This window comes from Grammomys surdaster, unplaced genomic scaffold (assembly GCF_004785775.1).
Source record: "Grammomys surdaster isolate TR1022 unplaced genomic scaffold, NIH_TR_1.0 133, whole genome shotgun sequence".
Classification (NCBI taxonomy): domain Eukaryota; kingdom Metazoa; phylum Chordata; class Mammalia; order Rodentia; family Muridae; genus Grammomys; species Grammomys surdaster.
Window position 1 is genome coordinate 8,642,186 of NW_021604591.1, and position 13,114 is coordinate 8,655,299.

The 13,114-nt window shown below is 38.8% G+C and overlaps 1 protein-coding gene and 1 pseudogene across 7 annotated transcripts in view; both read left to right on the top strand.

Moving 5' to 3' along the window:
• The window catches only part of Ctnna2 (catenin alpha 2), a 1,083,974-nt gene that overhangs the window by 195,144 nt on the left and 875,716 nt on the right, over positions 1-13,114 (top strand). The window lies entirely within an intron of this gene.
• LOC114616836 lies at positions 12,387-12,759 on the top strand (annotated as a pseudogene).

Here is a 13,114-nt window from a genome sequence, read left to right on the forward strand (position 1 = left end):
CAGCCATCCAGCCATCCAGCCATCCAGCCATCCAGCCATCCAGCCATCCAGCCATCCAGCCATCCAGCCATCCAGTTCTTTCTTTTTTTAATTAGATATTTTATTTATTTACGTTTCAGATGCATCCCCTTTCCACTCCCTAGAAACCCCCATCTCATCCTCCTCCTCCTTTTTGCTTTTATGTCATTTTAATTACATGCAAGTATTAAGGTCAGTTCTAGGTTGAAGAACTAGCAGTAGTTGGAAGTAGTCAAGGAACAAGCAAGACAATAAACACAAATAGTCAAAGAACAAGCAAGGCAATAAACAAAATTCCTTGAACTTGCCCATGATCACTGTTTCTAAGGGCTTCTCAAGATGGGCAAAATATCTGAGCCTACTTCCCTGTCCTAGCCCAAAGTCATTTTCATATCTGAAGCTTACTTCCCTGTTCTAGCCTAAGATTTAGATTCTTGCCTGAATTTACTTCTTTGTTCTAGCCTAAGACCTAAGACAGGCTCAGTCTTGTTTATGAAATATAAAAGAGGAGAGGCAGAGAGCCTTCAGGGTTGCTTGGCAAGAATCTGACATGGGCCAAAGACAAGGAAATGGGCTGTTTGGCAGGAATATGACATTGGCCAAGGACAATAAAGTAGGCTTCAGGCAGGACTCTGACATCTGGTTCTTTCATAATGGTTCCACCTTCCATAGCTTCTAGTACAGTGCTTCTCATCCTGTGGATCATAACCTCTGTGGTGACAATCTATCTCTAAAAATATTTACATTATGATGCAAAACAGTATCAAAATCACAGTTGTGGAGTAGAAATAAAAAATAATTTTATGGCCAGGGGGCACCAAAACTTGGAGAAATATATTGAAAGGTCCAACATTAGGATGGTTGAGAACCACAATTCTAGAAGCTTCCCAACTGGATGCCTAATGTTCAAACAGCAGAGCTTGTGCAACACTTCACTGACAAAGCACAATGGGAGGTAACTGGATTTGTCTGAAGTTATTTATTATTTACAAGAAAGTTGGGTAAAGAGGCAAGTTTTACAGAGCTGCTATCAGGATTAGAATTCATGGAATGGGGTGTTTGGAATTCATGAAGGAAAGGGAGGCAGCAAGGAGAGAGGACATTAACTTCATGAGTTTTTACCTTTGATAATCATTGGCTGTTGAATAAGGACATTGCATTTTCTTTCTTTTGCTGGCAGATAGAGATCCAATGAGGCATGTGGGATAACTGTATTATTCTAAAGCTCAGTAACTATGAGAATTGCTTATCCAATAAGGAAAAGAATAAACTGCTGCAGTACTGATGACTAGGTGTTAAAAAGAAACTCAAACCAGGATCGGAGTAGGATGGACTGTTGAGTTGGTTTGAAAGCCAGTGTAATCTATTCCTTCCTTAAATAGCATTCGGTCAGGCATTTTGTTACATCAATGAGAAAAGTAGATGACATACATTCCGTTTGCCTCTAAGGTCTTTATAAAGGCATCAACAATGTGTATGAGCAAGTTGTGGTTTGAGTAGCAGGAGAAACCATTGTATACAATCAGAGTACTCTTGCTCTTTCAATACGAGATTCCATTAGAGGTGTTAGGGCTGCTTGGAAATTCTTTTCAGCCAGTATGCAGGTGGCTTTCAAATTATAGCAACTATTAAGACTTCTAAGATGAGACAATATATGTGCTTTTGTATGATCTGTGATTGTATGTCTTGCACATATTCACAAGTAGTGACACATGTATCCCCTGCTTTTTTATTTTCAGTGCTTGGAATAGAACACAAGGCCTTACATGTACTAGACAAATTTTTCTAAGTTCTCAATCGATAGCCTCTGTTTTCTGACAAAAGCATTAAAGTTTCCTACCAGTACTTCCATTATTTTTATTTACCTCTTACTTCCTACTACTGTAGCCTGCAGTCTCTTTGGGCTGAGTGGAACTTGAGGACCCTGTGGTGATAAGATACTTTTCTGCTCTCACGGAGGAGTAGGTTTTTCTACCATACAGGATGAAAGGAGATCTAGGGTTGTTACTATGGTCTCATTTATTACATTTGGTTTAAAAATTATGTTCTCATGGAATTTTTGTAAACATAAAATCCAGCAGCTTTGGGGAAGAAGGAACTTCAACTGAGACCATACCTCCATCAGATTGTCTTAGAGGCAACTTTATTGGAAATATTCTTGATTTAATGATTGGTGTAGCAATGTCCAGCTCATTGTCAATGGTGCCCCTCCTAAACAAGTGGCCTGGGTTGTATAAGAAAGTAGGGTGAACAAGCCACAAGAAAGAAGCCATTAAGATGTATTGCTTACTGATCTGTACTTTGATTCTTCACTTGTGCTGATTTCCTGCCTTGCCTCAGTGATAGACTGTTAATGTGAAGTGCAGGATCAGATAAGCCTTTTTCTCCCCAAGTTACTTTGGTCATGGTATTTATCACAGCAATATAAAACTGACTAATAATGGCTTCATAGTTTCTAGAGGGGTTAAGCAAAAACAAATGCACTAGCTACTCCCATGTGGCTGCTCAGTAGAATGCTAACTGTAGCTGAGTTTCAACTTTGTGTGAAATAAGACAACCTTGACAGGCTCTCAATGGATAGGATTTGATTGATTGCTTCTTTTTTAGTGGGCAATGAGACTGAACTGAAGACGAAGTGGTGTGAAAACTTTTCTTGACAGTCACCATGTTTAGCTGAACAGTGTTGCCTTGTGTCTCTTTCTCCAGTTGCTGTTCGGATTGCAGATAACTCAAGGAGATCGGAGAAATAGGTTTCCAAAATGCATCTGGTAGCGAGTTATTAGACTTTGATTAGCCTAATTTCTTTCTGCTGCCTAAGTTCAAATAAATCTAGATAAAATAAATAAATAGGGAGAAGCTACATTGATTTCCATAACTTATCCTAATGGTAGCACACTGTTCAGTCTTTCCTCTGTTATCTATTTTCTTTATATCTTTGTTAATAAGGCCAAAATATGTTATGTACGAATAATACAGACAGGGAAACAACAGACTATTTGGTGAACCCATGTTCATCAGAACATTTGAATTTCATGGCAAATTGTGCTAAGTTTCTGTTTTCCAGGCAATAGGAGGCAATTGTTGGCTCTCACCTCCCTCCATAGCCATAGAGTTCAAGCATAGGATAAAAAGAGTGTGCTTGTGGGCATGAAGTTCTGACAACACTTACAATGGCTACCATGTAAAAGTACTGAATCTACCTGAATCACTCTGTAACAAACTTTATACTTTTGTCTCATTTAGTCTGCAAAGCAACTCTACAAGTGACATTATTAACTCAATCTTTTGGGATCTCAGAGTTACTCAGGGAAGTCTAGAATCTTTTCCAGTATCACAATGCAAAGCTGGTAAACCAAAAGCCTTGTCTTCAGCTGCTTTTCTGAAGAAGTTGACATGTGAATCTACTGAGAGAGATAGCTTTGCTTTCTCAGTGTAGTATTATCTTCTTTATTAATGCCAACACAGGAAAGAGACTAGAATGATCATGTTCAACATATTTTTATATTACCTACAATGAGTCTATTGTAAAATTTGATACGATGCATAGTTTAACTATCCATGAAAGTGGCTAATAAATTCTTAAAAATTTAGCTCTCCTGGGTTAAGTAACTGACAGGGAGAGAAACTACTAGTCTCCTATTTCCTCTACAATAGAATTCTTGTACTATTAGTCTGTTACTTTGATGCATGAAGAAAACCCATGTAACTCAGGCTATGACTTATGGATGAAGCAGCAGGTATGACTTATTTCTTTTTCTCTATTTTGTTCTCTTCCATGTTTGTTTGTGTGATGTGCATGGTGTGTGTGAATGGGCAAGGGATTGATTTTATGGAGCGTGTGTGTGTGTGTGTGTGTGAATGGGCAGGGGATTGATTTTATGGATTGTGTGTGTGTGTGTGTATCTGAAGGGCTGAATTGTTATTGGTTAACTCTCTCACTTGCTCTCCAACTTACAGATTGAGTTGATCTCTCCCACTTGAATCAAAAATTCTCAAACCAGGCTATTGTATCTATATACCTTGTTTCAGAAATTCTCTCTCTCACATGTTCTGAGATTGCAGGTGACCACCAGGCCCAGTCAGGGGTTATATTGGTGTTGGTGATCTAAACTCTGGTCCTCACTCTTTATTACCAACACATTTCCTCAGCCTCAGAGATGAATTACTTCTAAAAATCAAAAAGAATTCCCAGTTGTATACAAAACATATATCTTTTCCAATCAAAAATACTGTGGAGGGCTGGGAAATGGCTCATTGGCTAAGAGCATTTACTGTTCTTTGAGAAGACTGGAGTTCAGTAGCAGTCCCACTGAAAATTGCCAGTAACTCAAAGTCAGGGGATCCAATGTCCTCATATTCCTCAAATTGCCTTTGTGGGAACCTCTACATGTGTAAATCACAGACACACACACACACACACACACACAGAGAGAGAGAGAGAGAGAGAGAGAGAGAGAGAGAGAGAGAGAGTCTAATAAAAGTAAATATTTTAGAACTACATTTGTTGTGTTCTTTAATGGATTATTAATGTTTGATAATGATGCACGCATGAGAAGTTCCTATCATTAATTTAAGTGGCTTTTCTAGTGCATAGCAATGCTGGCAATGGACTGCAAAGACCAGGGCACTTCTCTATCACGTTTGTTTTTAACACTTTACATAAATGGGAGAAAATTCAAACAGCATAGTATCCCCCATGTGTGTTTTATTATAAGAAGTCTATGTATTATATTAATTAATAAGGGACCTTAACAGCAAAATTGTTCATTTATTCTCTTATTGGCCCAGAGAAGGAAAATATTGACGATATTATCCTTCTGGCTGGAGCCACGATATCCATCATTAAACTCAGGTTATGATGCTTACAGTCTGTCAGTTATCCATTGTATATCTAAATAATTATGCTCTAATGGTAAGTTTAAGATCATTTGTTGTCATGTCTGCTTTGTCTTATTTACAAAGTGTTTGAAAATAACCATAGCAAGACAGCTGTGCACAAATACAGGCACATTTACTTCCTGAATATTTTCCATTGAAATCACTTCTTTTGTTATAGGTGTCACAAAATTTTGAAGTCTAGTGTTTTATTCAAGTGAATGGTTTATCTATTTTATTAGATATTTTTATTTATTTACATTTCAAATGTTATCCCCTTTTTGCAGTTTCCCCTCAGGAAATCCCTTATCCATTGCTTACCACTGATTCATTCCTCCCTCATCGCCTTGGCATTCCCCTATACTGGGGAATCAAGCCTTCACAGGAACAGGGGCCTCTCCTCCCATTGATGCCAAATAAGGCCATCCTCTGCTACATATGCAGCTGGAGGCATGGGTCTCTCCACATGTACTCTTTGGTTGGTAGTTTAGTCTCTGGGACCTCTGGGGTGGGGGGATTTGCTTGTTTGATATTGATGTTCTTCCTATGGGGTTGCAAACCCCGTCAGCTCCTTCAGTTCTTTCTCTAACTCCTCCATTGGGAATTCCCCCCAACCCCATGCTCAGTCCAATGGTCCGCTTCAAGCTTCCACATCTGTATTTGTCAGGCTCTAGAAGAGTCTCTCAGTAGATAGCTATATAAGGCTCCTGTCAGCAAGCTCTTTCTGGCATCTGCAATAGTACCTGGATATGGTGTCTGTATATGGGATGGTTCCTCAGGTGAGGCAGTCTCTGGTTGGCCTTTCCTTCAGTTTCTCTTTTGTGGGATAGGCAGATGAATACAATACAGGCCAGATGGACATCTTGGACTTTTCTGGAGCTGGAGTCAGTGATGGTTGTAAGGTATACCATGTGACTGTGTGGTGCTGAACTTGGGTGTTTTGCAAAGTTAACATATGCTCAATGTCTATCTCTTCAGCCTCCTTTATCAATTTTTAATTTTTTGATATATGAATATACATTATATGGTGGTGAATTAAGCAGTGAGGTGACTATCCATCTTTCTCCCTATGGTTTTGTATCCTCCTTTACTTTTCCAGGCTATGCTGAACCTGGAGAGATAGAAATCTAAAATACTTAGAAGATTTAATGTAGAGCTCTCTTGAAACAACTCTCCCGGCTTTCCCACGTCTTTTAAAGATTTCACTTGCTCTGTTTATTAAGTCACTTCTGTATGGCTGTTACTCTCCACCTACAGTTGTCAGTATTCCTACTGAGCATGAACACCCAGTGAGACATTGTCAGCATGTTAACGTCTTACTCTCTTCTTGTTTTGACACTGTGATCCTAACATGCATGAACACTCTCTATCAAATGAGTTCCCAGCTTTACACTTGTCAGCAAATGGCTAGCTCTTTATGTGTTGTATGTGCACATGCCTCTGGGTTTCTCAAAAAGTCTAGGCTTGATTCGTGGGACTAATTCAAGGCTGAAATCATACCTGACTTCCATATCAGTCACAAAAGGAGAAATAAGCCTCCTTGAGATAAGTTTTCAGCTTACTGTTCTCAAACTGAGTCCTGATGCTCACTCACTATGTTCTCTGGCCACAGTGCATGCTGTCCTGTATGTTCGAGTGGTCCTGGCTCCTACTGTACCCATTTGACTTTTAGAATTAAGCTTTCAGCTCATTTATACACTCTCTTATAGTGCTGAAGTTTACACTAAAACTCAAGGACCTTGGGCCTGAATCTGTGCATTGTTCCTGTTTTCTTCTCACTAGGTCAGAAGATCTGAAACTTCCCTTCACATACTTCATCAGTTGCCTAGCTGTTGCTTCTGATGGGAAGCTTGCCCTGGGCCATTAGGAAATCAGCATAGCTAGCAAACCTGGGGCATCATTGACAGTATAGAATGACCCAGCCTCCATTTCAAGCTTTGCGCATGGAGTATTACTAACTTTGGTCTTGTGAAACTCAACCAAGGAGTATATATTTGTGGAAAGATCACAAAAATACTACCCTAAAGTTTGTGTTATGGTTGAATGCTGTGTACATTCCTTTAGAGGTCTGTTTGCTCCTTTATTTTACTTTATTGTTTTTCTAGAACCCTTACTGTGGTTATTAAAGTGGGCTCAGCACTCATTTTTATCTAGCAATTTACTGTTTTTAATTATTTCCTTTTTAATATGCATGCCTTTGTAATATTTCCATTAAAATATAAATCTATTACCCATAGGCTTAGCATGTACCTTCCATGATGCCTGAGATCTGTATGTCGATGAAGATGTAGTCAAACCCACTGAAATGTGTGGGTGATGTTGCTGAGGAAGTGCATGTAAACCCAGTAATTTCTCATATCTGCTATAGGCTCGGGGTCACATTGGTCTGTATCTACTCAATATAGGAGTACAAGGTTGTGCTAATTTTGATTACACACTGTCATACAGGACTATCCTCCATGTCAAACTGGCATCATCTTTATCAGATCAGCAATATGGGTTGCAAAAGATCATCACAATTGGACTTTTTGGCTGTTGATGTTCCTTTCCTAGTGGAGACGCAAAAGGAGGTGATACTGGACCTCATTCCATACCTAGCAACTTCCCTCAACCAGTTATATACAGTTATGCCCTAATTACATGAGCTTCATGGGTGTGGCTTGAGTATATAGGCAAGAAAGTCTAAGGAAAGGGACCCTGTCAATGTGGCCATGGAGGTGTGAGCATCCATGCTGGCTCAGAATTTGTAATGTCATATCTTTAAGGTCATCCATAGTCTTTCCTGAATCACCTTACCCATTGCCCTATAAATATACTTCATGAACTCATCGGTGCCTCAAAGTGAGTTTTGGTGGTGGAATATGTCAGCTTGTCTTTAGGACCTTAGAGGGATATGTAGACAGACTTTGGGTCTCCACCAGAGAAAAAATTATAGTGACACACGCATAGGCCATATAAACATTGGTCAGTTGTTGGTAGAGTTACAAAAATTTTTTTTGTAGTTGTTTAAATTTAAAGAACAATTTATTGGATTTTCTTTGACTCTAGGTATCTCTACCTCTTTTGATAAAAAAATCACTAAGATCAACTTCTAGTGAATTTTATATGGGATATATGTACATGTATGTATAGTGTAAGTGTGCAGCTTTAGGTATACTTTTATATCTCTCTGTATAGTAGTAATGTAGTAATGATGGTAGATTGATTGATTGCTTAATGTATAAAACATTGGTTGGAACAAGAAGAAAGTGTAGGACTTCAGAACACATATTATGCTTTGGTTTTTGATTGTGAGTTTAAATTTTTTTGGCTATAAAAAAAGTAGTCAGTTTTAAATAGTCTAATTAGGCAATCAGTTGTGTTGCTTCTCTGCATCCACAAAGAGCTCATAGGAAACCGGAAGTGACTGCATGTTGCCTAATTAGTCCAATTAAACACCTGCCTAAGATTTCCTAGCTTAGCAAGCTCCCCACTCTTGAAATCACTAGCACACTGCTAAAAATATAACTTCCAAGTGAAAGTATTTTATTTGATAAGTTTGGGGAATTATTCTTTGAATTCTGTATTGAAAAACATAAAAGAAAATACATGTGAACTGCGAATCTCTTTTCCCCATCTTTTTAAAAGAAATAAGACTTTGTTTTCATGTTTTTCAAAATAAACTGGCTGAGCTGGTCACTTTGGGGGGATTATTCAAAGAGAATAAACTCCATATCCTCACCTGAGTCCCTCTAACTCTTCCTTGCCTTCATCTTTGCCTGGGGGGGTGTAGTACTGGCAGGACCAACATTAATGGTGTCAGGCACAGAGGCAGCAGCCAGGAATTCAGATGGATTAGTGAAGAAGACCTTGACCTTTTTAGAAACGGGGGAGGGGCCTCAGTCTCCACAAACAAAGCAAGGTCCACTTGTAACCATTGATGATAGAATGCAGCACTGAAGCAGTAGTCAGATAATCAATCTCCAGACACACATGGAAAACATCATAACACTCCAAAATGCAAGCGTTTGTAGATTCTGGGTGATTCTTTTTATTTTCGAGCTGAAGAAAAAAAGAAAGAAAGAAAGAAAGAAAGGAAGGAAGGAAGGAAGGAAGGAAGGAAGGAAGGAAGGAAGGAAGGAAGGTCAAGAGTTTGATTGGTCTAAGGAGCACACAGAATGTGAATGGCTAGTTGAGGCTCACATTCAAATATTATATTTCTGGCCATGACCTTGTATGTAAGGATACTACCCTGTATGGTTAATGGTTAGTGACTATATGTTCCTGATTATGATTGATGTCATTTTTGTTGCAGAGTTAAACTGTCTAAGATAAACTGTTATATTTAAAATTGAAAGCCTCCCTGTGAATTCAGTGCCATTATCATTTCAAAATAGAACAGTGAATATTAGAGAGCGTCCTTTCCATCCACTAAGAAGTGGCAGGCTTCAGAAGCTGGGAAGATGGCTGAAGACATGAGGGAGATTCTCCACCCACATAAAGAGGCATGTCTGCTGGCTGGATTTCACAGTGCTCAAGTATGCAATGCAGGCTCCAGGTGGAGAAAATGTAGTTACCCAGTAATGGACACTGCTCTGTCAGGGAAGATAAACGCGCAGGTGTAATAGTAGCAAGACTACTTAGGAGCTAATCAACTTTTTTCTGATTGGCTTGAAGGCCTGTTCCAAAGAAGAGAAATCATGCCTCGTTCGATAAACCTGGTCCAAAGCCATGGCTGGGCAGGACATAGGTCTTGGATGGCATACTTGCTACTGTTATTTTGTGAAACATACATGCTTCTAAACTGCCTTTTAAAGTTTTATGTTTATACCTGTTGATTAGTACTTCTCTGACCTTGGTTGGAAAAGCTTCTGCTTCCAGGAGCAGATGCAGAGACACAGAGTGCTGAGAATAAGTGACTGCCGAGTTCTTGGCTCTGAATGAGGCATCTATAGGAGTCCACCCTGCAAGGCTCCGGGAACACCACACTAGAGGAGTTGGGAAGAATTTGAGAGCCTAGAGATGGATGAGAGTGCTGTGAAATGCTGTCTTCTGGACAAGGCAAGGCTGTTGCACTTGTGTGCATTATTGGTTACCTAAACAGAACCCACACATGATGTGGACAGAAATTCTAGCTGTTTGGTAACCTCTAAGATTGTGGGTACAGCTGCTATCAGGTCACCCATATTCACGCAGGCAACTCTTACTAACTCAGAGATTTAAAAATAAATAGGACATGAAAGTTGGAGGGATTCTTATTCAGAGGATCTGGGAAAGTGGGAGTGAGGATATGAGGGTAGATGTGATCAAGATATAATGTACATAGTTGTAAAACATTTAAAGAATGATAGATAGATAGATAGATAGATAGATAGATAGATAGATAGATAGATAGATAGATAGATAGATCAGTCCAAGTATGTTGGTGTGTGGCTGTTATCTCAGATCTGAGGCAGTAGAGACAGGAGGAGCCCCAGAGTTTGTTATCAACCAGTCCAGCTGAATGAATGTGTCTATGTTCTTTGACACACCAGTCTCAAAAATACATACATACATACATACATACATACATACATACATAAATAAGCATCAAGCTGGACATACCCACCCATACACATGAACATATTGCATGTTATGCATGTAGAGGCACACACACAAACACATACATGTACACATACATTCATGTAAACATACAGCCATACACATTCACTTGAACATACATACACACACAGACACACAGACACACACAAGCAGTCGTCACAGCTTTATATTTGTTCCTCAACTCACACTGCTCCCGTTTACTGTCATTTCATCCAGCAGTGATGAAAACTTCAGTCCTGACCACCCAAGACTCAGTCTACGATTCACATGCACTAATAGTTTTAAAGAGAAATTATATCCTTAGTTAGAAAATTAGCTGCCTCCCCGTTTTCCTGAATTGTTCAAATAAAGGCTCAGAAGAACAATCTTGACAGGTATAATTACATCCTGCTCAGCTAGCCCTTCTTTCATCAACAATACCCCAGAAGCCTCAGAGAAGCAATGCTGAAGGAGTTCGGCTGCGTATTCAAGTGGAGTGCGGGCGTTCTGTCCATGAAGATGACCCACAGCAAATGTCAACCTGGTCTTTTCTCATGCCCTTGGCATTTCACCAGCAGTTTGTAGTTTAATGGGAGAACAATAATGTACACATACATATCAAATCCAGAAAATGTCAGCAGTTTATATAATTATCTCTTTGACAGAGTAGGAACTCTTTTAAAGTGGAATATGTTATGCATACTCTAAGGAAATTCTGCAGACAGATCAGTTAGCAAGCCTTAAGAATGGTTGTTTGTCATTTCAGAATTTTATATACGATTATTAAATGAAATAATCCTACACTCACCATTCTTTTAAGTGATAAACTGCACATCAACTTCAGTTATTATGATTTGAAAGGCCCTCCAGATTCTAATGTCAATTTAAAAAAAAAAAGACTTTCTTTGCATTTTCAGTTCTATTCATGGATAAATTTCATTCTGATTACTGCCCCGCCCTTCTTTCTAGTCTCCCTCTCACTTCTGCTATGCCCTTCTTCCCTCTGCAGTTTCCTTTTAGTCATTCATTTCTCTTTTGAAAATCACTGAGTTTTGCTAGGATTACCTACCTGCTTCACTGTGGGTTTGGAAGTGTACACTGGAGCCTTGTGGATGCCTCAGAGGCTGCAAAGCTGAATACAGTGACTGCTCTCCCCCATTGTAGCCTGTAGTTTAGATCCAGTGGACCCTTTCCTGGTCTGTGCTGGGTAGTTAGGAGGCTCGGTCCTTTGTATATTTCTTGTATACATAGTCACAGCTGCTGGGACTCCATGGCAGCATTGTCTGTGTAAGGGTCATAAGGAAGCATTTCACACACTTACTCCCTTTCTTCTGACTCTGAAATTCTTTCTACTCCATGCAGGTGGTATAAATATCCTCTAAGTGAAATTATATTTTAGTTGATTCAAGGTCTTATCTTAGAAGTGCTCATTTACAAACATGTACATGTAAAGGGCTAGGGATAACCACAGATTGCTCAGTATTTGGAATCCATTATGAAAAGGACAAAGGGTCACTATTAATCATTATATATGGTACAATTGATTCCAGAGTAGAAAATAACCAATCATTGAGAGATTGATATTTTGGAAAATTAAAATTTTTTTTGCAAAAAACTTTCTGTGCGTGCTGATGGGGAAGTATGAGTTTTGTTGTAGTTCATAGTAGGTTTTGTGTCATCCTGTCCACCTATGGCTTGCAAGTACTAGACACTATATGTGAGAACACTGATATTGTCTCCATGCCAAGAAACGCTAATTGATCATGTGTGTGCACATATTCATTTTTATCTTTAATTTCTTCCATTACTAAGGAAGTTGTTAATATAAAGACAATAGTCACCTGGCTCTAAATACTCTGTATGTAATGCCATGTTGCCCAAGAAGGTGACTGAGCATTAGAAATATCTAGAGGGATCTTACGGTAACCTCCAAAATGGCAATGCAGGTGGCTAAGAGGACGAATATTTACCTCCCACCTCAAGTAAATCAAATTTTGTATATAAAGAATTTGCCATACAAAATCACAGTAGAAGAAATGCATGATATAATTGGGAAATATGGACCTATTCGTCAAATCAGAGTAGGGAATACACCTGAAACTAGAGGAGTAGCCTATGTGGTCTATGAAGACATCTTAGATGTTAAGAATGCCTGCAGCCACCTGTCAGGATTCAAGGTTTGCACAGATACCTTGTGTTTTTGTACTACAATGCTAACTGGGAATTCCAGAAGATGTACACCAAGAAGAAAGAGGAGCATCTGAAGCTTCTGAAAAGTATAACATCAACACAGATTCCCCCAAATGAATAACAGTCATGTGTGGTCCTGGTACCCTTTCTCTTTTTAATTAATACTGAATATTGTGGTTCCTTATTTGAGACCTAAAATGACTTGTTTGAAAGTTTTCTAGCATTAGAATACATTATGTTAATAAAATTGTAGCTAAAAAAAAAAAAAGACCATAGTCATTGAAATCTTTAAAAGGTGACCTGAAGTAAAGTTTTTCTGTATATCCTAGTTATCAAGATTTTACAAAAATAAATTTAAAATATAAATCAAATGACAAAGCTGTAAATTAAAGGCCCATACACACAGAGCCAAAACTATATGCAAAAGTTTCTATAAAAGAGTGTGTGTGTGTGTGTGTGTGAGAGAGAGAGA